Raw genomic sequence first — 25,412 nt, 5'->3', positions numbered from 1 at the left:
TTTTAAATAACATTTTTAAACGGTATTTCCAAGCCAAGGAAACATGCCTTTGCTTTTAGATTACTGACTATTCTTAATGGTGCGTTTTCATCAGATTGGGTTGGGCTAATCAGGAATTCTATAATTGGTCTTTGATTTGTTAGTGATTGTTCAAACAACTTTCAAAAAACAGTTAAGAATACTGGGATACAAAGTAGCCCACGAGCAGCTCCAAATACCACCACAAGAAACAATCTTTAAAAATGTCCTGAAGATGTATGCTTTAGCTGCAGACAGGACACACACACCTATTATTGTTGAAAATGCACTTTGTAACACAGGGTGGCCTAGCAGATACAATGCCTCAATGGTTTTTCAGTTTACTGACGGCTCTGAACTGGAAACGAACACATAGGAAATGTGAGCAGAAAAGTCAAAGGAAAACCCTATACAAATGACAAGATTAATCATGGCTATGGAATCGAGATTGACATTCCAGAAGGCCATATAACCCATGAGGCCCATAATCACAGAAGCAATTGCAAAAGTTACCTACAAGGAACACAGGGGATGAGGAATTAACCATAAGGAAACAATGAACATTGCTGTTGATGCAACAGTCACATTTTGAACAATATTGCAGAATACTGATCCAAATATATGAAAACCTGGTTGTATACCATTAGGGGGACTTCACACTTCTTGGCCATGTCTCGGAACTGGTGTAACATCAGTTTCTTATTGGTTGAAGAAGACATAATCATGGTTTGAATGAAGGCCTGGGAACAAATGATTTCCCGTGATGATGTAATATTAATGTTATACAGAAAAAGTGGAAATTCCTTTTAAAAAGTGCATTTATTGCTTAGAAAAGCTGTCTTATCATATATCTTGATGGAGGTTTTCCATATATTATATATATTCTCATAACCAAAACTCTGTAAGATTTTTATATACATACTCACTGTTTTCAAAATCTGCCAGACATTTTTCCAATTTTTTTATCCCAGTAGTCAAGTGTCTTTATCCCAATAGTCAAGAATCTCAGTAATGATAACCATAACCCTGGGACCATAACTTGAAAAATAGTCTTCTTCTACATTACAATATTGTGTGGTGTAAGAGTCATCACTTACCAAATTTCGGAGGTCTAAACCTTCCTGCACTCAGAAACACCCATATAAACTACTTATGATGTACGAAGTATAGGAGCACTGCAAAAATCTTGGACTCGGTGCTTGTGAGAAAAGGACTAAAATATTCTCTAAAGAACAGATTCACTGGATTCCATATGTAAAATAGATAGCCAACAGGGATTTGCTGTACGGCTCAGGAAACTCAAACAGGGGCTCTGAACCAACATAGAGGGGTGGGGTTGGGACGGAGTTTCAAAAGGGAGGTGATATTTGTATACCTATGGCTGGCTCATGTTGAGGTTTGACAGAAAATAACAAAATTCTATAAAGCAATTATCCTTCAATAAAAAATAAATTGAAAAAGGAATAGACTCATTGGATGGATATCAGCTTTATGTTCATCTTGGAGAAAATTACCTGGGAGGCAAAAGGACTTTTTTAACGAGGAACATTTTTGGTCAAAAGTTTCCTGCTTCTTCAGCCACCATAGACAGACTACTTCTCTTTTACCATCCATGGCCATAAATGCTCCAAAACAGATGATGTTATGAAAATAACAAGGGAGCAGGATTGTTCCTATATAAATGCAAAAGTATTGTACGGACCTGAAAGAGGTCAGGTTCTCTTTATTATTATGAGAGAGGTCATAATTCCTTTATAGAAGGTCAGGACATTGGTGATGGTGGTGATTGTAATGGATACTGCCACTTTTGAATAGACATTGGACATTGGCTTATACTATCCGTGAGGCTGGTCTTCTGGCAGGCAGAAATCATGATAAACATGTCATCGACCCCAACACCTGTTAGAGAAAGAGACAGTCTCCGCATTTTTTAAACATCCCTTTAAAATTAACAAGATCAACTCAAACGGTTTTCTTTGCCTGTCAAGGTCTCACTGATCTTGCGGTGTGCTTGTGTGAATGAATGTCATGTCCTGTGCAAAGCAAGTGATGAGTCCTGCACTGGGGTTTTGTGGTGCCCTATAATGACTGAAGCCAGACCCCAAAATGGAAGCCTTGTCAGGGTTTATATACCGACTTCCCAATGCCAAGAGACACCCAACATCCCTGCGAGGGGAAGGGCCAGAAATGGGCGATGCGCCTGGACCAAATTTTCCGTTCTGGGTCACCTTTTCCTGGTCTCTTTGACCATTCCATAATTGCCCGGGGAATTAGAACTACTAACCTAACCTGGCGGATCATAAACTTTCAAGGGACTTGTGATCCATGCCGTTACTCTGTACTTTTACTTAGACCTCAAACTATATGGATGGAAGTGCCTAGCCTTGCTAGGAGCTGGAAGTTACAAGAGCACGTTTGGGAGCAAGGCGGAGCTCTAGTTCCAGGAACGTCTCTCAGGTTAGAGGTCATTCTCTTGGCTGGCTGCCTCAGGGTCCAGAGTCCTAAAAGTAAGTCTTTGTCATGGCTGTGCCTCTGATCTATGTGGGTAGAAGCCTTGCTGGTGACCATGAGATTTTTGAATACACAGGTCGGGAATTGCAGGATCTGGTCAGCTTGGAATTGTGGTGGGCTTCCTTTGGTAGTGCTAGCTCTTAGCAGACCAGAGAAAGCTCTCCAACGGCTTGTGTCTCAACTCCCTAGATATTGCTTTTGTGGAATCTGTGGGAATGAACTGGACGGATTGGCCCTAGTAACTTGAGGACCGAAATCACTTTTTCCTCACTGGCTGACCCTCCACTCCCCCTTTTGCTATCACATATACTGGTGTGGTGACACTCAGAAGAGGCATCTTGGATTTTTTGTTCATCTCTTTATAACTCAAAGCTTCTATTGTGGTCAGGACTGTATTCGGGAATGTGCACAGGCACATGGAACATGGATGCTTCCCCTAGAAAACTAGCGTGGGAAACATTCCAGGAAAGCTACTCTGCTCCACCCCAGGTGGCATCAGAGGAGGAACGACTATCAGACAAAGGTCTTAATGGTGAGGAACCGGACATCAGTCTGGGATGCCATCAGGTCTACCCTGGTGCATCTCCACCCCAGCTTGGTGGTTGAACTGGGAGCGGCGGATAAGTCACCTGTGTCGGTAAGGGACAGACTAAGTCCAACCAGGGAAGGAAAGCTTCGGTGGAACGTCTGTCTACAGCCGCATCTAGAGCAGGGAGGGGCACCTCTGGTGGAAAGAAGCCACGGCTGTGGATGCTGCTTTTTTCTCTCTTACAGATGAGAGCTAGCAGATCCAGAACCACCTCTTTAAAATGGTTTTTTCCAAACGGGGATAAATTTGATTCCCAGAGTTTAACAAAGACATGCTTGATCTTTTTCTTTGATACCGAATGACCATGGTATCCTTTGGAAGATGGGGAAGACTGGTCGGCTGAAGGGTCTCAATATAGTATTGTTTTACAATTAGATCAGTTCTGCAGAAAACAAGAGAAATGGGTAGAAGGCCATATGTGTTGCTCTGTATCTCGCTGCGAGACATGCCAGACTTATGTCCTAAGGGTGCAAATTTTGGTGTGAAACCTTCAGCTGCCTCCTCTTCTCTTACTTTGCCCCTGTATCTGGGGCTCCCAATGAAACAGGCTGAGTCAGGGCACCCTTCCAGAAGGGGTTGCCTCAGTCTCAGTAGAAACCGAAACAGTCCCAATTCATAGAAGCCTTTACAGGACTAACTTTATGGCCTTACTTGGAGAGATGTAACGTATGTCTTGGGACAGATGCTGACTCCTGACTCGAGAACTCGAGTTTTGGGAGAAGCTACTACTTTTGGAGATGAATGGCTTAAGCATGAGACATGGGGAAGGAGGGAACACAAAATAGCCCTCCTCCCTCCTGGGAGCCAAGCAGTTCCCATGATGAGCCAGACTGTGACTATAGCATGCCTAAACGAAGGTGGGATCAGAACCACTTTGCCAGGTGTATTCTTGAAGGACTCAAGCGAGTGCACACAAAGACTTTAAACTATGCTAAGTTGGCTGACACAGAACAGGGAGAGAAGAAAGCTCCTGATAAATTCCTAGATAGACTACAAGAGGCTCTCTGCAAGTTTACTGACATTTATCCCAAAAGTACAGAGGGAGGAATAATCTGAAAGATAGATTTCTCACTCAGTCAGCTCCAGGTATCTGTCATAATTTATGAAAACAAGCGTTTGGACCAAATCAGTCTTTAAAATACTGTTACAGCTGGCTCAGATGGTATATCATGGTAAAGAATACGGGGAGGAAAGTGGGGGGTGGGGGGGAACTGGCAAAAGAATGAAGCCCCAACAATGGCTGTTAGAGCCACTCTGAAACAGACTGAGGAAAAGTGCCCCGAGTAACCCAGGTGAAAAGGGGTGGACTTGTTATTACGGTGGAAAGGAGAGGCATCTCAAGCTGGATTGCCCTCAGGCATCTAAGCTGCACCTGGCTCCATGTCAGGTCTATAAAATGACCACACCTGAGGAGAGATTACCCTCTGAGACATAAGCCCCAGGGGTTGGACTCTCAAGGCAATCAGGACTGAAAGTGCCTGGCGGTCCCTACACGAGTTCCCATTCTAATTACACCTGTGGAACCCTGGGGATTTATAACTCTGGGGGGGGGGGGGGTGGCGGGCGGGGGCAATTGATTGCTTTTCTTCTCGACACTGGGGCAATTTTCTCTGTGCTCACTGAAGCCCCTCGTCTGCTTTCCTTCCAATCCACTACTGTAATGGGACTGTCAGGATGAGCCAAATGCTATTATTTCAGTCATCTTTTAAGCTGCAACTGGGGCTCCGTGCTGTTTTTCTCACGAGGTTCTGATGGAGCTGGAGTCTCCCTCACCCCTTAAAGGAAGGCATATACTGAACATGGTCCAGGCCTCTGTTTTCATGAATGTGGAGCCTTCTTCTTTTAAGTGAACAAAATGTAAATCCTAGAGTATGGGCTGGTGGAAAAACTGTGGATTGAGCACAAAATGCTGTTCCTGTTGTTATCAAGCTCAAAACCCCTCACCTATTTTCACATCAAAAGCAGTATCCACTAAATCCTGAGGTTAAGGAATGGGCGAAACCTTACTGTACTGGCTTCTCACGATGTAAGTGGGATCTTAAACTCTAAAGTTCAGAGCAACAATGTTCTGTCTTAAAGTTACTGTAACTCAAGGGGTGTCAAAAGTTCTAGGAATAGAATATTACATACCGTGTTCCTGGAGACCCCAACCTTCAGGAAAGGTTGAGAAGGCTAATGCCGTTATTAAAGGACATCCATGGAAGCTAACTCAGGAAACCCAGGACAGTTGGTTTAAAGTTTTACCCATGACTCCAACGAGGGCTTGAACTGCCTCTAAGAAGAAGGGACTGTCTCTATGAGACTGTTTTCATGCACAGATATTGTCATAGATCCGGAAACCTTAGAATTAACTATGTGCCTCAGCTTTCAACTTTTCAACCTTCTCGTCAGGGAAAGGCATTGCATGGTGGGTTTCTCCACTTCAAGGAAAGGACTTTCTTCAGCTCTGCAAATACCTGCACTGACAGCAATTGTATACGATGTCTCGTCTTGATCTGATGACATCTCAGAACCCTAAAATGGACTGATGTAACTATGGATACAATGTGACTTTTTGATTATGTTTTAACTTGGTTTAATGGATATCTTGCCTTACATCTGTAACTGTAAAATGGGGTTTGTTTCTAACCATCTGTAAGCTTCTAAGTTAAAAATGGTTGTCCAGGCTCTTACAAGTGCTGCAGCCTCCTCCAACTATTACTCAGGGCCGCTGGAGCAGAGACCCTCAATATGACAGTTAGGAGAATATATTGCCTCAACAACTTAGGGACAATGCCCCTCAACAGCAGGACGTAGTTATGGAATGAAAACGATGGCCCTTTCCCTTGGCAACATGATCCTCCTAAAAGAAATGGGGGGAATGAGAGAGTCAATTCCTAGGTAGGTTGATAAGACGGCCAGGGTCCCCAAGGAGGAGGAGGAGGAGGAGGAGAAGAAAGGAGTCCAGAGCCCTCGATAAGGAGAAAGGGATCTGAGGCTCCCAAGGAGAAAATGACAAACGGTCTTTTCTACATTGCTTTGTCTTAGTGAATATAACAATGCATCTTGCACCTTGCTTGAGGACATGTTTCTCCTTAACAAGAACCTTCTCATTAATCTTGTCATCTTAAAATGTATATTATGGGAGTGGGTCTGGTCAGATCTTTCTATTGTTCATTCTAATCTTGTTCATTTAAGATGTATGTTGTGGGAGTGGGTCTGATAAAAGTATATAAAGTCTTGATAAGACTAGCTAGGGGGGCACTCTGCCTCCCCTTCTGATGTCTATGTCAGAAGCTTTCTCTGTCCCTTTTTATACTTTAACAAAGCTCTGCTACACAGAAGCTCTTGAGTGATCAAGCCTAGTCCCTGGTGGAGAAGAAGCTAAATATTCTTCTTTGGAGATCACGAATTCAACATCATTCACCGTAAGCTATCATACAATTAGCCTGTTCTTGTTTTTTCCTATTCTAAATCACACTGAAATGAACATCCTTATTCTATTTTGGGAGCACCCATCCAATAATTAGGACGAATTCCCAGAAGTGGAATTGGCAGGTCAGATTCCATTTTAAATTTTTAAGTCTTTTGATTTGTTGCAAAGTTATATTTTAAACATGTACCAATTTACAAATTTCCCTCAGCAGAATGTGTGTTTATTTGCATACAACCTTCCCCAAACCTTCAGTCTTGCTATAATATTCATTAATAAAAAGAAAAGGTGTCTCACTTTTGGTTTAATTTGCATCCCTTGATTAATGGAAAGATCAAATATTTCTTTCTTATATTTTCAATGACTAGTGTTTTGGATTCTGTGTGTGTTTGTGCATGAGGGGGTGTGTGTGTGTGAACTACTTGTCCATGTCCCTGGTCTGTGTTTTCCATTTGGGGTACTAGATTTTTCCAACTCTTAAAAGCACATAAGACAGAGGATGAGATGGTTGGATGCAATCACTGACTGAATGGACATGAGTTTGGGTAAATTCCAGGAGTGGGTGATGACAGGGAGGCCTGGCGTGCTGCAGTCCATGGGGTCACAAAGAGTTGGACATAACTGAGTGACTGAACTGAACTGAACTGAAAGGCACATAATTCCATTTGATTTTCTTTTTCTCCTGATTCCTTATTTTGGATCTGTAGAGTCACCTATATATAACTATTTTGCCTAATCTAACACAATACCCTTCCTTTACCCACCCCACACCCCCACATACACAGTGTGCAGCCTCATGCTTTGTTTTACTCACCTAGAATAAGAAATGGTGAATTTGCAACTATGATCACAAATGGCACTCCAACGTACAACATCAGGCCAAAGCAACTCACCACTGCCAAGGCAGCAGAAATGACTCCAAAGGCTGTGGCCCACATTTTGTTTCGTACACAGTCACACCTGTAAACTTGGAGGGAAAGGTCATGGAACTTGTGGTGGTAGCTTCCATACTGAAATTCCAGCAATTCATAACATTCTTGACTTGAACACCTCTTCAGAGGCCTCTTGCAGAATATTTCCCATACCTGCCTGCTGGAGAACTTTAATTTCCAAGCACTAACCCAGACCAACTGAACAGAAGATGGGGAGGCGGGAGGCGTGGACAGAAAAGTTGGGAATCTGTGCTGTTACCAAACTATACTGGTTGGTTCTTATGCAGCGAGCCAAACATGAATCCACCAACTGGACTTCTCAAAACCACAAAGATATACTAAAGCATTGCAAAGAGCTAATTCCACTCTGATCTTCAAAAGAGCGTGAATGGAAGTAAGCGGTATGAAAGTGCCCATGGCTAGGTATCTTCTCACCCACTTATGAGTCCAGTTAGCCATAAACACAATCCTAAATATCTCCTGTATGTCAAAGCTGGTTTAATATATATTGTGGCTAACAAAAAGAATGAAAGCCTTCGAAAAGATTTCTGTGGTTCTCCTCTGCTAGAGATGTGTGTCCTAGAAGAGAGGCTCTGTGTGTGTATGTGTGTGTGTGTGTGTGTGTGTGTGTGTGTGTGTGTGTGTGCGCGCTCAGTCGATTCAGTCATGTCCAACTGTTTATGACCCTATGGACCCTAGCCCACTAGGCTCCTCTGTCCATGGGAATCTCAAGGCACAATTAGTGGGATAGGTTTCCATGCCCTCCCTCTAGGGTATATTCCCCACCCAGGGATCAAACCTGCGTCTCCTGCGTCTCCTGCATTGCAGGTGGATTCTTTACCACTGAGCCACCGGGGAAGCCCCAGAAAGGTGGTTACTAATTATGAAAAAAAAAAAGTAACATGTACTCCATTTTGAATAACACCTTATGCCTGTTTCTTGGTTGGACCAACAAAGATGGGAATATATACACAGCATTTTAAAAAGACTGAATTTAATACTTTAACTCCCCAACAAGCACAACTTTCCATCTTAAAATATTGACAACAATCTCTAGGTTTCTGTTTTATTTCACTGCTAACTTCTTCAAAACAAATGACTGATAACTGCCTCTAGAAACTTTTAGTAGAAGAGCGAAACTAAGTTTGGTTTGAAGACTAGCAAAGTCAACTATGGAAGTGGAGCTACTGATTCCCAAAGAGCAAGAGTATAAGTAAGACCTTGTTCGTGCAAGGCCACATTAAAATAACCAAATTTTCCTCTTATTAAAACAGCTATGTGTGTCTGTATTTCACTTTTTCTCCAACTGCTGGTGTTATCAGTTAAACTCAGGTCCCCAAATCAACACACACACATACTCACACACACACACACAGTATTTTGTTTTGATTACAGAAAAAAATTTGATTACAACCAGTACTTTCTTAAAGCAACAACCTTGGTTTACAGGCGTTTAAGATAAAAGTACCACAGATGAACCTTGAAATCAGAAAGGTTAACAGGATAGAAGCTACATATAACATTTTTATCTCTATTCCCTCTTTCAGGTTTCTGGATTGTTGCTATAAATTTTTCAGAGGATGGGGAGAGTGAAGTATATTATCGGCTAGAGGGATTATTTGACTTCGACTAGTTGCTGTGTTGCCTCTCTAAATGACCTTTGTTTTAATGTTCAATAGGCAATGGAAGGGAAGACGTGTATATAGAACACTAGTGAAAACAATTGCAGATTTCCTAGTCCCCAAGAAGGACTTTGGTTAAGCAGTTTATCAGAATGACTTCGGAAAATCTTAGAACTTCAGATTCGTGCAATCCTGGAACATAGCTCTGCAGACTCTGATCTACAGTTTGTAGAGAAGTTGCAGAATCCATGTGTCTAAAAATTTGTACATGTGATTCCCCTGCTCAGGCGGACTTGGGCATCACTGGCAGCAAAATGACCAATCAAAACAGTTCACTAGAAAAACAGAAACTACACATTGAAGAAAGCATAAATCAGGAGTTCCCTGGTAGTCCAGTGGTTAGGACTCCTTGGTGCTTTCACTGCTGGGGCCTGGGTTTGCTCCAGAAAAAGGCATCAATGGATGAAATGAAGGATAATAAGCTATAATATATACATAATATAAACACCCAAACAATAGAAGGAAGTTCTTCCTTGTCAGCAATTATTTTAAATCTAAACAGATTAAACTTTCCAGTCAAAAGGCAGATATTAAAAAGAAAAAAAAAAAAAGGCAGATATTGTCCGAATGGATAAAACAGCATGATTCAACTATATGCTATTTACAAGAGATTCCCTTTAGATCCAAAGACTTAAATAGATTGAAAGATAAGAGGAATGAAATAAATACTCCCTATGAATACTAACCAAAAGAGGCTAGGAGTGCCTATACTGATAACAGAAAACAAAGACTATTTGAAAGAAATTGAAAGGAAGGGAACACTTCCTAACTCTTTTGATGAGGCCCTGTTACACTGATATCAATTCGGAGTAAGATATCACAAGGAAGCTACAGATAATACTTCTTATAAATATGGATACAAACATCCTCAACAAAATTCGAGCAAACACAATTCAATAAGCATATTAAAAGGAGCATACATCATGACCATGTGGGATTTACCCAGGAATGGAAGAGTGGTTCAACATGAGAGTATCAATGTAATACAGCACTTTCAGAACAAAGGATAAAAAACCATATGAATCTCTCAAAAGGTACAGAAAAGGCACTTGACAAAACTCAATGTCTTTTCATGATAAAAAACTCTCAAAATCAAGGAATGGAAGGAAAGTTCCTCAAAATTATAAAGGCAATTATGAAAACTGCACAGCTAACATTATACTCAGTGGTGAGAAAAGGAAATCTTTCCCTCTAAGATCAGGAACAAGATAAAGATGCCCACTTTCATCAGTGATAGTCAAAGATGTACTAGAAGTGCTAATCAGAGTAATTAGGTAGGGCATTGAAATTAAAGAAATTCAAACTGGAAAGCAAGAATTTTAACTGTATCTTTTTACAGATTATATGATCATATGTATGAAAACTCCAGTGAATCCAAAGGAAGCTACTCAAGTTAGTAAACAAATTCAGTAAAGCTGCAAGATACAAGATCAACACACAGTTTTCAGTTGTTTCTATCCATGTGCAATGAACGATCCCAAAAAGAAATGAAGAACATGATTTCCTTTAGTGTTTAAAATAATGAAGTACTTAGGATCACAGTTAACCAAAGAAGTGAAAGACTGGTACATGGAAAACTACCAAACATTGGTGAAAGAAACTAAAGAAGACCTAAATTAACGGAAAGACTTTCACAGTCCATGGGGAGGAAGACTTAATATTGTCAAAAAGGACAACCTCGCCTAAGATCTACACATTAATCACAATCTCTACCAAAATTTCAACAGCTTTTTTTTTCAGAAATGTAGAGGTCAACATTCAGATTCATACGGAATTAAAGGAGCCCTGGATATTCCAGATAACCTTAAAAAGAAAAAAAGAAATGGACAACTGAGATTTCCAGATTTCAAAAATGTAACAAAGCTAGAGAATTTAAAACAGAGTGGTACTAGTATATGGACGGACATATAGACCAATGGAGTAAAACTGAGCCTCTAGAAATAAATCCATATATCTACAGCCCATTGATTTTTGACAAGGATGCCAAATCCAATCAACTGGGAAAGAGCAGTCTCTTCAACAAATGGCACTTGGATGACTGGATTTCGACATGTACAAGAATGAAGTTGGACCCCTACTTCACATCATATACAACTATGATTAAAAATCGCAACCACCTAAATATTGCAGCTAAAACCATAAAACTCTTGAAGGAAACAAAGTAAATGCACACAACCTGACTTGTTGATGGAAGCTTAGATATAACACCAAAAACACAAGTAAACAAAATAAAAATAAATAAGTTGAATTTCATCTTAATTAAAATCTTTGTACATTAAAGGGCATTATCAAGAAAGTAAAGAGATAATCTCCAGAGTGAGAGAAAATATTTGCAAATTATATAACTTGATAAGGATTTAATATCTACAACATCTACTCATCAACAACAGAAATCAACAACAAAGGGACAAACAACTTCACTAAACATGAACAAAGGTGGGAATTCCCTGGTAGTCCAGTGGTCTTTCACTGCCAAGGGCCTGGGCCCAAGTTCAAGCATTGGTCAAGGAAATAAGATTCTGCGAGCCTTGGGGCACAGCCAAAAAGAGGGCAAAGGACTTGAATAGACAGTTCTCCATAGAGGATATGCGTGTAACCCCAGTCACTCAGCTGTCTGATTCCTTGTGACCCCTAACCACCAAGCTGTTCTGTTCATGAAATTTTCAGACAAGAATACTGAAGTGGGTTACCGTTTCCTTCTCCAGTGCATCTTTCCAACACTGGGATCGAAACCAAGTCACTTGCATCTCCTGCACTGGCAAGCAGATTCTCTACCTCTGTGGCACCTGGGGAGCCCCAAAGAAGATACACAAATAACCAATACAAACATTAAAAAGATAATCATGGTTAGAATGTGGAGAAATTGGAAAACTTACACATTGCTGGTGGGATATAGTATGGTGTAGCCTCTGTGAAAAATAGTTTGATGCTTCTTCAAAAAGCTAACTAGTGGATTATCATACAACCCACTAATTGCACTCCTAGGTATATACTGCAAAGAACTGAAAATGGCCTTAAACAGAAATGAGGACACTATGCTTCACTGCAGCATTATTCACTATTGCCACAATGTAGAATCAGAAAGCCTTCCTCACCGAACAATGCAAAGAAATAGTGGAAAACAATAGAATGGGAAAGACTAGAGATCTCTTCAAGAAAATTAGAGATACCAATGGAACATTTCCTGCAAAGATGGGCTCAATAAAGGACACAAATGGTATGGACCTAACAGAAGCAGAAGATATTCAGAAGAGGTGGCAAGAATACACAGAAGAACTGTACAAAAACCTTTATGACCCAGATAATCACGATGGTGTGATCACCAAGCTAGAGCCAGACATCCTGGAATGTGAAGTCAAGTGGGCCTTAGGAAGCATCACTGTGAATAAAGCTAGTGGAGGTGATGGTATTGCAGTTGAGCTAGTTCAAATCCTGAAAGATGATACTGTGAAAGTGCTGCACTCAATATGCCAGCAAATTTGGAAAACTCAGAAGTGGCCACAGGACTGGAAAAGGTCAGTTTTCATTCCAATCCCTAAGAAAGGCAATGCCAAAGAATGCACAAATGACTGCTCAATTGCACTCATCTCACACGCTAGTAAAGTAACGCTCCAAATTCCCCAAGCCAGGCTTCAGCAATATGTGAACTGTGAACTTCCAGATGTTCAAGCTGGTTTTAGAAAAGGCAGAGGAACCAGAGATCAAATTGCCAACATCAGCTGGATCATCGAGAAAACCAGAGAGTTCCAGAAAAAAAAAAACCTATTTTTGCTTTACTGACTATGCCAGAGCCTTTACTGTGTGGATCACAATAATCTATGGAACATTCTGAAAGAGATGGGAATACCAGACCACCTGAACTGCCTCTTGAGAAACCTGTATGCTGGTCAGGATGCAACAGTTAGAACTGGACAGGCTGGATGCAAATAGGAAAATGAGTATGTCAAGGCTGTATCGGAGAAGGCAATGGCAACCCACACCAGTACTCTTGCCTGGAGAATTCCAGGGATGGAGGAGGCTGGGGGGCTGCATCTATGGGGTCACACAGAGTTGGACACGTCTGATGCGACTTAGCAGCAGCAGCAGTGAGGCTGTATATTGTCATGCTGATTATTTAACTTCTATGCAGAGTACATCAGGAGAAGCTCTGAACTGGATAAAGCACAAACTGGAATCAAGATTGCTGGGAGAAATATCGGTAACCTCAGATATGCAGATGACACCCCCCTTATGGCAGAAAGTGAAGAAGAGCTAAAGAGCCTCTTGATGAAAGTGAAAGCGGAGAGTGAAAAAGTTGGCTTAAAACTCAACATTCAGAAAACTAAGATCATGGCATCCGGTCCAACCACTTCATGGCAAATCGATGGGGAAACAGTGGAAACCGGGTCTGACTTTATTTTGGGGGACTCCAAAATCACTGCAGATGGGGATTGCAGCCCTAGAATTAAAAGATGCTTACTCTTTGGAAGGAAAGTTATGGCCAACCTAGCCAGCATATTAAGAAGCAGAGACATTACTTTGTCAACAAAGGTCCATCTCGTCAAGGCTATTGTTTTTCCAGTAGTCATGTATGGATGTTAGAGTTGGGCTGTAAAGAAAGCTGAGCACTGAAGAATTGATGGTTTTAAACTGTGGTGTTGGAGAAGACTCTATAGAGTTCCCTCGGACGGCAGGGAGATCCAACCAGTCCATCCAAAGGAGATCAGTCCTGGGTGTGCAATGGAAGGACTGATGGTAAAGCTGAAACTCCAATACTTTGGCCACCTAATGTGAAGAGCTGACTCATTGGAAAGGACCCTGATGCTGGGGAAGATTTAGGGCAGGAGGAGAAGGCGACGACAGAGGATAAGATGGTTGGATTGCATCACCGACTTAATGGACATGAGTTTGGATAAACTCCGGGAGTTGGTGATGGACAGGGAGGCCTGGTGTGCTGTGATTCATGGGGTCGCAAAGAGTCAGAAACGACTGAGCGACTGAACTGAACTGAAAACGTAGAAATATTTCAAGTGCTCATCAACAGAGAGGTAGAGACCAAACATCTGAGATCAAGGTATTGCAGGGCTGGAGTCCGTCCAGAGATTCCAGCATCAAGTTCTGTCTTTTCAAGCTTCTGGGGTTCCAGGCATCCCCAGGCTTACAGCTGCATCCCTGCTATCTCTGCCTTCATCTTCATGTGGCTTCTCCTCTGCGTTGTGTCTCTCCTCTTTTGTCTCTTGTAAGGATGCTGTTAGCTGGATTGAGGGCCACTGTCACCCAAGATCTTCTCACCTCGAGATCCTCCACATCTATGGAGACACTTTCCCCAGATGTAGTCCTGGTCACATGTTCTGGGGGGACACATCTTTTGGGGCCACCATTCAATCCATTTTCTATATATAAAGTAGCCCTCATTTGAGATTACTAAGGTCACATATAGACTGGCACAAACAGCCTTGTCAGTGGGTTGTCAGAAGAATGAGGACGCTGGAATCACTTGGAATGGATCTAGGCCTGGCTTCATCAGGTGAGGGGGAAATCACAGGGAGGAGAGCATCATGGGTCTTGTTTTTGTTTCCAAAATACCGCATTGGGTTGGCACGTGAGATGCACCATGGGGGCATGGTGCGTTTTCCGCGCCTGATGGGGGTATTGGGCTTGGGCCAGGGCTGCGGGTGTCAAGGGGAATTAGTGTGGAGACTTGTCATAGGTTCTGGAGGAGGGGCTGACAGTCACTCAGGCACATGGAAGTGGGAGCCTGAGAGGCACAGTGTTTCCATGCCCAACTTGGGTCCACCCACCCAAGTGCAGTAAAGCCAGTCTTCTGACACCAGGCTGTGGTGAAGGTAAGTGAAATGTTCATTGTAAAAGCAGCAGTATGTAGAGGACAGATGGTTTGTGATTTAAAACCCCAAACTCCTTCAAGGGTTTCAGCAAAGCAATTGCAAAGGACAAGTGAGGGAGGGGGGTCACAGGTGTCAAGTTAAAAACATGGACAATGTGAGAGTTGCAAGTTAAGTTATATTTGGGCAAAATGAAGACTGTGGCCCAGAAGATAGCAAAACTGCTCCATAGAGGCAGGGGGGACAGTACAGATTTGATTTTGGTAAAGGAGGAATACATGCAATCGAGTGTATATATATATATATTTATAGAAAGTTTCTGCCAGTCTCATGAAGCTTCTGCTAGCCATGAGAAACTGTCATCACCATGAAGGATTTTAGTGCTTTTCTGTATGATGAGATACAAGAAGTGAGCTTATAAAATCACCTCCTGAGAATATCTACCTGAAGACCTATCCTGCCAGTTCCCTGCTTCCCCAGAGCACAGAGTGCCTTATTTCTGCTCTCCACCCTGAGCTCCTTTCCGGGGATGCTGAAGGTCAACAGCTACAGCAGCACATGATTGAATCCTGGTAGAGGTAGATGGAAAGTGCCCATGGCAAGTGTCTGTCTGTAACTGACACAGGGCACATGATCAGCTGGTACACAGTTCTCGGTTGATGGTAAGGTAGCACACAATTAACATAAATTTTTAGGCCCCAGTAACTCCGGGGAAATGTGTTCATGATCACCAGGTAGTTAACTTCTTCCCTTTGGTGTCGGTTTTAGCATCTGTAAAACAACTCAGGAAGTATGCATTGGAGACCCTTAATCTAGATATTTCAGAGAAGGGCTACAGCAGAGGATATAGGGGAAGGAGTCTGTCCTGGGAAAACCCCATAGAGTCCTTTTTGGTTACACCAGGTATCTGAGCTCAGCAACCCTGGAAGATGGGGCTGCCTCCTGGGTGTGGGGGGGCATCAGGATCACAGTCCTCTGAGGGGCCGGTTAGCCCCCGAAGTGAGATGGGGATGCACTAGCTGTACAAATGTGGCTGGCCTGGGAGAGGGACCTGGGCTAGAAATGTCACTGGAATTATCACAGGGAGGAAGAGGAAGAGCCAGGTGGGGGAAAGCGGATCGTAACAGACTCCACGCAGGTGACTGTGGTCCTGATGGAAGCAGTTCAGTTCAGTTGAGTTGCTCAGTCGTGTCTGACTCTTTGTGACCCCCATGGACTGCAGCACGCCAGGCCTCCCTGTCCACCACCAACTCCTGGAGTTTACTCAAACTCATGTCCATTGAGTCAGTGATGATATCCAACCATCTCATCCTCTGTCATCCCCTTCTCCTCCTGCCTTCAATCTTTCCCAGCATCAGGGTCTTTTTGCAAGAGTCAGTTCCTCCCATCAGGTGGCCAAAGTATTGGAGTTTCAGCTTCAACATCAGTCCTTCCAGTGAATATTCAGGACTCATTTCCTTTAGGATGGACTGGTTGGATCTCCTTGTAGCCCAGGGGACTCTCAAGAGTCTTCTCCAACACCACAGTTTAAAAGCATCAATTCTTCAGTGCTCAGCTCTCTTTATAGTCCAACTCCCAATCCATACATGACCCCTGGAAAAACCATAGCTTTGACTGGTCAGACCTTTGTCAGCAAAGTAATGTCTCTGCTTTTTAATATGCTTTCTAGGTTGGTCATAACTTCCCTTCCAAGGAGCAAGCATCTTTTAATTTCATGGCTGAAGTCAACATCTCCAGTGATTTTGGAGTCCAAAATATAAAGTCTGTCACTCTTTCTACTGTTTCCCCATCTATTTGCCATGAAGGGATGGGATGGGATGCCATGATCTTAGTTTTCTGAATGTTGAGTTTTAAGCCAGCTTTTTCACTCTCCTCTTTCACTTTCCTCAAGAGGCTCTTTAGTTCTTCTTCGCTATCTGCTATAAGGGTGGAGTCATCTGCATATCTGAGGTTATTGACATTCCTCCCAGCAATCTTGATTCCAGCTTGTGCTTCATCCAGCCCAGTGTTTCTCTTGATGTACTCTGCATATAAGTTCAATAAGCAGTGTGACAAGATACAGGCTTGAGGTACTCCTTTTCCTATTTGGAACCAGTCTGTTGTTCCATGTCCAGTTCTATCTGTTACTTCCTGACCTGCATACAGGTTTCTCAAAAGGAAGGTCAGGTGGTCTGGTATTCCCAACACTTTAAATATTTTCCAGAGTTCTTTGTGGTCCACACAGTCAAAGGCTTTGGCATAGTCAATAAAGCACAAGTAGATGTTTTTCTGGATAATGGAAGCAACTCTGAGCCAAAAGGAGAGGCTGTCAGGGGCTCAGCTTCATTCTCTCGCTCCTTTGCTTATCTGTAACTTCCCACTCCTATACTGAGGAGCCTGGCTTGCGCTATCTGCTGTTTATCAATTTATTTCTCCTCTTCAGATTGTATGTAAGGTGGTTTCAGCATTGTTAGCTGCTACACCCTGGAAAGAACTCCATAAAATAAAGCCCACTGTTTATGGAAGCCTATTGAAAATAGGACACTGAAAGGTGAACTCCCCAGATTGGTAGGTGCCCAATATGCTTCTGGAGATCAGTGGCGAAATAACTCCAGAATAGAATGAATTCAGAGACGCAGCCAAAACAAAAACAGCACCTAGCTGTGGATGTGACTGGTGATGGAAGCAAGGTCTGATGCTGTAAAGAGTAATATTTCATGGGAACCTGGAATGTTAGGTCCATGAATCAAGGCAAGTTGGAAGTGGTCAAACAGGAGATGGCAAGAGTGAACGTCGACATTTTAGGAGTCAGCAAACTAAAATGGACTGGAAGGGGTGAATTTAACTCAGATGACCATTCTGTCTACTACTGTGGGCAAGAATCCCCTACAAGAAATGGTGTAGCCATCACAGTCAACAAGAGAGTCTGAAATGCAGTACTTGGATGCAGTCTCAAAAAAGACAGAAGGATCTCTGTTCGTTTCCAAGGCAAACCATTCAATATCACGGTAATCCAATTCTATGCCCCGAGCTGGAATGCTGAAGAAGCTGAAGTTGAATGTTTCTATGAAGACCTACAAGACCCTTTAGAACTAACACCCCAAAAAGATGTCCTTTTCATTATAGGGGATTGGAATGCAAAAGTAGGAAGTCAAGAAACACCTGGAGTAACAGGCAAATTTGGCCTTGGAGTACAGAATGAAGCAGGGCAAAAGCTAATAGAGTTTTGCCAAGAGAACACAATAGTCACAGCAACCACCCTCTTCCAACAACACAAGAAAAGACTCTACACATGGACATCACCAGATGGCCAACACCGAAATCAGATGGGTTATATTCTTTGCAGCCAAAGATGGAGATGCTCTATACAGTCAGCAAAACAAGACCATGAACTCCTTATTGCCAAATTCAGACTTAAATTGAAGAAAGTAAGGAAAGCCACTAGGCCATTCAGGTATGACCTAAATCAAATCCCTGATGATTATACAGTGGAAGTGAGAAATAGATTTAAGGGACTAGATCTGATAGACAGAGTGCCTGATGAACTATAGATGGGGGTTCGTGACACTGTACAGTGTCAGGGAATGTTTGACAGGAGGATTCCTACATGCTGTCTCTCATGAGTCCTTTGTCCCTCTTCAAGCGGAACAGCATGCTGCTCCCAGGGACTGAGGTCATTGTGTGAGGCAGGCTTGGGTCTCCTTTAGTAAACATTCTCTTTAGGACAAAACTGCTTAGTCTCCTTCCCCTTTCTTGAGATAGGGTTGTCTCCTGACCTTGTGACTAACGTTACCCCTTGTTCCCTTGGTAACAGTTGCTGTACGTTTGGTTTTCTGATCTCTATCATTCCTGAAAGAAGTTTCTTGTACCACAGCTTATATATACTCATAGAAAAATCATTAAAGCACCTTTGCTCCATCAGAGCTTAGGTCCCCAGGTCTTTTTTGTCTCTCTCTCTCTTTTTCTCTTTTACTTTCTTATCGTCAACTCCGTACCACCAGGTTCTGGTCCATTAAAGGACCCCAACAAACAGGGACAGGGACACTGTCCCTGCGCCAAGGAACAGGGACACTGGTATACATGGCATATCGGGTGGAGTGATTCAGGGACCTATTGAGGTCGGTAAGCACTAAGGCATGGGTCAAACGGCTGGCCAGCCCCGTTATTTTTCTACTTTACTTCACCATTTGTTTAAATTTCAGGGACTTCTGGTTTCACGCCAATGAATAGAGGCTTGCCTTCAAACAGTAGTTGAACATAATCCTTAGTTTCCTGATAAATGCAGTTTTGATTTAGAAATTTGGCTCCGGGTCAAAGAAAATGTTAAATGAGCAGCCAAACAAGGAAAAAATATTCCACTTGATCTCTAGCCCCTATGGGCTCTTATTAAAGCTGTAATTCTGCCATTTCAAGGTACATTCTAGCCCTTCCAATATTCAGCAACAGACAGAACACTTATTACATAAATATAAATTAAATGATTAAACTTTACAAAAGGCCCAATTAAAACAATACAAAATATCTCAAAATTTTCTTACTAGCCCTGCCCCGGCTGCTCCAAATACTTCTCCTCTGCCAACAGTCGCAACTCCAAAAGTCTCTCCTTTGTTGGAACCTAATGAAAAGTTATGCTAATTTTTAAACTAGATTAGAAGCTGCTATTTCCCGTACTGTAATCAGAGAAGAAACCAAAAACAGCTAGAGAAATTACTTGCTTATGAGAATGCAAATCAGAAATGTCAAAGAGCTATAGATGCAATTTGTGAGACTAGGACTATTATTGATTATTTGAAGGCCTGTCACAATCCAGGGTCAAAAACTTTAAAAATGCAAATACTAGTTGAAACAATGGCTACTACCTTTTAAAAAGGGAAATGAAGGATGCTTTACATGTGGAGATAAAAACCGTTTAAAAAGGGACTGCCCTAAGAAGGCTAATAAAAAAAACCTCCAAAAATTTGCCCTTCCTGCCATAGAGGAATGCACTGGGCCAAAGACAGTAAATTTAAATTTGATAGTGAAGGAAAACCTATTCCAGGAAAGTCCAAACAGGGGACCTCCCAGGTCCCCTACAACAAAAACCAGGGGCAAATTCTATCTTTTCCCTCAAACCCTCAACGTCCAGCAGTGCTGCCATTAATATACCAGCCCTAAATGATTTTTTCCTTTACCCTTAAGCAGTCCCTTCTAGAATACCTACTGGACTTTTTGGACCCCTGCCCCCACAAACCTTCAGTCTTTTACTTGGCTGATCTAATTTGGCTTCTACAGGAATTACTGTTCACCCTGGAATAATTGATTCAAATTATAAAAGAGAAATTCAAATTATGATGTCAGCTCAGATTCTATGGCGATTCAAAAGGGGGGGCAAAATTGCTCAATTACTTCTTTTGCCTTACATTTCTATTAACTCCTCTCATAATGTATGGACAGGCAGATTTGGCAATACAGATCAAAAACAATCCTTATGGACATCATTGGTATTTAAATATGTCCGACCAAATATAAATATCAAAATTAATGGTAAAAGATTTTCTGGTCTCCTCGGCACTGGATCTAATATTATTATTATTTCCAAACACTTGTGGCCCCAATCCTGACCTATACAAAAGGTCTCTTGCCAAATTGCAGGAATTTCTCAAACCAAAGTACAAGAAATTTATCAAAATATTCAAATCTACCCATATGATAGAGCAAAAGGCCAACCTACAACATTAAGACCTTATGTGATAGGTGCACCCTTAATCTAATAGGAAGGAACTTACTTATGCAATGGCAAACTCAGATATACATTCCACATTTTTCCTAGGGGCCACTGCTCATTTAACAAACAAAACAATTATTAAAATAACTGGGGAAAATTATGAGCCTATTTAGACAAAGCAATGGCCCCTTATGAAAGAAAAATTACAAAGCTACTAAAGAACTTATAAACACACAATTAAAATTGAATCATATTGAGGAATCTTGCTCTTTTTGGAACTCTCCTATTTTTGTTATAAAAAGGAAATATAACAAATGGTGTCTCTTAACAGAGTTTAGAAAAGTTAATTCTTTTATTAAACCTATGGGTGCATTGCAACCAGAGATCCCATCACCTACTACTATTCCTCAAAATTGGCACATTATTATTACTGATTTACAAGATTGCTTTTTTAATATACCTTTACACCCTTTAGACCGGGAGAGATTCACTTTCTCTCTCCCTTATCCTAATCATATCGGGCCTCATAAAAGATTTCAGTAGACTTTGTTACCTCAAGGTATGCTTAAAAGTCCTGCTACTGCTGCTGCTAAGGCACTTCAGTCGTGTCCTACTCTATGCGACCCCATAGATGTCAGCCCACCAGGCTCCCCCATCCCTGGGATTCTCCAGACAAGAGTACTGAAATAAGGTGCCATTGGCTTCTCCATAACAGTCCTAGTACTTGTCAAAATTTTGTAGCCAAGGCTTTACTTCCTATGTGACAGCAATTCCCTCATGCATATAGCAGTAATAATATACTATAGCTACAAAAAGGAGAAATGATATTTTTAACACTGAATGGCTATGATATTCTTTAGACTCTGGAGAAAACTGATGAAAATAAAATCTTTTTTGAAATTGCAAAACCGGTTCTTCTTGCACGTGCAGTTAGGAAAAGGTTAACTTGTTAAAATATTTTTTTGGAGCTCCAGTTCTGCCTGGGAAACAAAAATAGGCCTAAGAAAAAACCTTAAGTTAACTCTTATCATGTCCTTGGGATGCACAGCCCACTCTATCTAGGACTCCAGCCATTAACAAATTGGTGGAGCTCAAAATAAATAAATAAAACAAAAGGGTATTTTAAATTTCAAACGGAGAACTATGCCTATGTATCTAAAATTATCTATGTCTCAATGTATGTCTTTGTTTCTGGATAATATAAAGTTAATAAGCTCTATTTAAATTCAACTTCACATGAACTGAAAAGTATTCAATATTAAATATAATGTTTATTTAAATATAAATATAAATATAATTTAAATATAATTATTTGTTAATCTAATTAAGACATGTCTTAAGTCATCAACATTATATAATACTTTTGTTATAATACTTTATGTTATGGTTTGGGGTAAACTACGTTTGTCAACAAAAAGGTAACTCTTTATATATATATATATATACAAATATATAGATGAGATGAAAACTTTTAGATAAGCTCTATTAGAAATAATTATATTTTTAATAGAATAATCTATTATCTATAATCTAAAACAATCTCTTAGGATTGAAGTGACTTACGTTGCTGGAGTTGTACTGAACTAAATAGTGGAAGTTTGTTAAATGGCTGGGTCATTTCCAAATGAAGTAGGATTTTGAAGCATTAATTGCTGAACATTGGCTTACTCTTACAAGGGGTTTTTCTTGCAGAAGAGCTGAAGATTTTGAGCTGTTAATGAATATAAATATATATTTGTATAAGAATGGATATATATAATATAATATGATTTGATAAATATGTTCAACGGTCTATAAAATGCTAACATACAAGACATTTCATGGTTACTATAGAAAAGTAAAATATATGCTTTTAATAGAAAGATATAAGAAATGGCAAATAAAATGATGAATACAAAAATATTTTTTTAATTGTTGAAACATATATTATAGAATAAAGTAATATTTGCATAGGCTTTGCTAGGCTAGTTTTTCATTGTCGTTCTAGCTACAGCAAATGTCCTTTCTCCAAATTAGGCCGAATTAGAAACAAAAGAAAAATTCTGGGAAAACAATATTTAACAGAATTAACTTTGGTCAGCAGATACATTCAGACTGCAAATATAATAGAAAATGCAGTTGAAATGCTTGGGTGGATCACAATGAAAACCACAAAGTATGATGTGTTTATTTGAAATAAACATTGCATTTGTTTATTGTGCTATCATATTTTGTTTTGGCCTTTTAACTTTTAGGGATGTTTAGTGCTGGAATTTTAGAAGGGCTTGTGACAAATGAAGAAAAATTTTATGGCAGATAGATGTAACTCATTGTCCTGAACTTTCTTCCTCTTCCTTCTTACATGTCTCAATCAATACAAATTCTTCTTTTCTAGGGACAACACCTCTCTAAGGTAAGACTACACAACATGTTATAACCCACCTATCAACTTACTTCATGATAATGAGAACACCTAATTCTATAAAAACAGACAATGACTCTGCCTATATTTCTAAGCAGTTTAAACAATTTTTACATTCATTCTCTGTTAAACAGATTGCAGACATTCCTTATAGTCCACAAACACAAGACATGATTGGACAAACACATTACACACTGTAACTGCAAATAAAAAATTAAATAAGAGGAAATACACAGGAACACTTTTGTCTTCCTTGTCCAGAGCAAACTTTACTAGATTCTGGTGTAATGTAGTCTTTAAGCCTATAACTATTGTTGGTGTGACTTTATTTCTGTTTCCAATCTGTAAGATTCTTAAAGCAGGGTGAGAATGGCATAAAAAAAAGACACCATTTCCCGAATGGATTATTTGTTCCTAAGAATATCAGAAATGTGGAATGTTCACCTTCTTTTCAGGTCTGTCTTGAAAGTATAATCATCTTCTTTAACACACTGAACAGTGAGATTCAACAGTTGCTAAGCTGCATTTCTTTTTCAAGGACAAGGTCAAATATATTCGGATGTGAGCAACATTTCATTTGTCAAGTTGTTCTGCATCACCTTTTCAATAATTTCACTTAGGAAAAAATATTTGAATGGTTACTCCTAATCCTTTGCCCCAAATAACACAAACCACAGCCAAATACCAAACAGACTTCTGAATGATTTTTTTCTTTTGGACTGAAATATTTCCTAAGAATGTTTTCATCATTATCGCTTTCCTTTCTTTTTATAACTATTGCTAATATAGCCTTATTTGTTTTAAACTTTTTAAACTTACCACAAAGAGAGGTTTTGACAAAAGCAAAAAACAAACAAAAAAAGGAAGTTTTGAAACATTAAAGGACACCTCCTTTCCTTTGCCCATTTGATATCAAGACGGGTTAACTAATCAAGGGAAATCTAAGAAACTAATCTTACAGGGAAAGGGTATGCTTCTATTTCTCCAGATGGATCCAACGAGCTCACATGACTTCCTCTTCAGAAGATTCAACCTAAGGGGGCCCCCAGCATTCAGACTAGAGATAAAACAGCAAAAAACCCAGGAAGAAAGAATTCCAATACAAGCCATGGCGACATTAAAAATTTCCCAAAAACGCCGCACTCGACGTCATCGACCTTATGATCTCCCTACTTGGGGACAGATAAAAACCCTTACTAATCAAACTGAAAATCTGATTTCTCAACAGGGAATGCCTCGGAATCCTGAAAATATTTTTCTTCGCTATGCTTGCTTTGCTTGCTTTTGCTACCCCTGCTCAGGCTGACTTGATTGATCACACTTACTGGGCTCATATACCTAACCCCCCCTTTTTTATTGTAGGTTGTAAAATGGACAGATATAGGACCAATCATATCCACTAATGAGTCGACACATATGCCCCCTCCTTGGAACTTGGAGGGGCCCTCTCATCCTGAAGAAAAAGAGAAACTAGTTAATATCTTTCTAGGTTATGAAATCCTTCCTTTATGTATGGGTACAACAGAATTATGCATAAACGTTAGCCGACAAACTTAGGCCTTCCCCTGACTCCAAAAGACGACTTTCTGATGCTTCTTGCATTACTTACTGCTCTTTCTTTGTCCATGAATCATGTTTATACTACTAAAACTTTAAGAAAAGAATTAAAGAAAATCAAAGAACACTATGCAAAGGGTTTACTAATAAAAACTTTAAATATATTCCTGTTCATTAAGACAGATGTCAGGCAAAATCAAGAAAATTAATGTTTATAGCTAATTGTACAATTGTCAGTTGGGGACCCCATAGTATGCGGTTATTGAACTGCTCAGATGATATTAACAATACTATGTATGATTATATTACTCAAGTAACATGGAAGGTTACTAATAGTACAATGGGACATTACCATGATTGAGGACTTCTTGGCCAGCTTGACGATGGAATGGCCCCCACCTCGTCCTCGAATCATCCTTGATAAACAGATTGGGCCTAAACAATGGGACATCTGAAAACTTGCTGCAAACACCGAAGAACTTGGGACTTGGACCAGACATTTCACAGGGACCAATCATAGCTATAGCAATTATTTCTTTCACTATAATCAATCATATTTTATACAAGCCTATGTTCCACTTCCTTTTGTTGTAGCTATAGGAAATTTACAATTCAATAAGACTTTACGTTCTGTAACTTGCATAAATTGTAAATTATATACTTGTCTTAACTCCTCTGTTTCCTTAAAAAACGACTCCCTTTTGACTCTTCGATCTCGACATAATCTATGGTTACCAATAAATCTCCAATGGCCCTGAGAAGAAGGTCCCAAGGCTAGACTTGCTTCCCAGTTATTTACTAAATT

At 40.5% G+C, this 25,412-nt stretch overlaps 2 pseudogenes; both read right to left on the bottom strand.

Moving 5' to 3' along the window:
- Positions 1 to 1,290, bottom strand: LOC122681748 (annotated as a pseudogene).
- On the bottom strand, positions 1,280 to 25,022 carry LOC122681747 (annotated as a pseudogene).
- Positions 25,023 to 25,412: the final 390 nt, after the last annotated feature.

This window comes from Cervus elaphus, chromosome 23 (genome assembly GCF_910594005.1).
Source record: "Cervus elaphus chromosome 23, mCerEla1.1, whole genome shotgun sequence".
NCBI classification, from domain to species: Eukaryota; Metazoa; Chordata; class Mammalia; order Artiodactyla; family Cervidae; genus Cervus; species Cervus elaphus.
The sequence above is the reverse complement of the archived record's forward strand: the minus strand, read 5'-3'. Positions and strand labels throughout refer to the sequence as shown.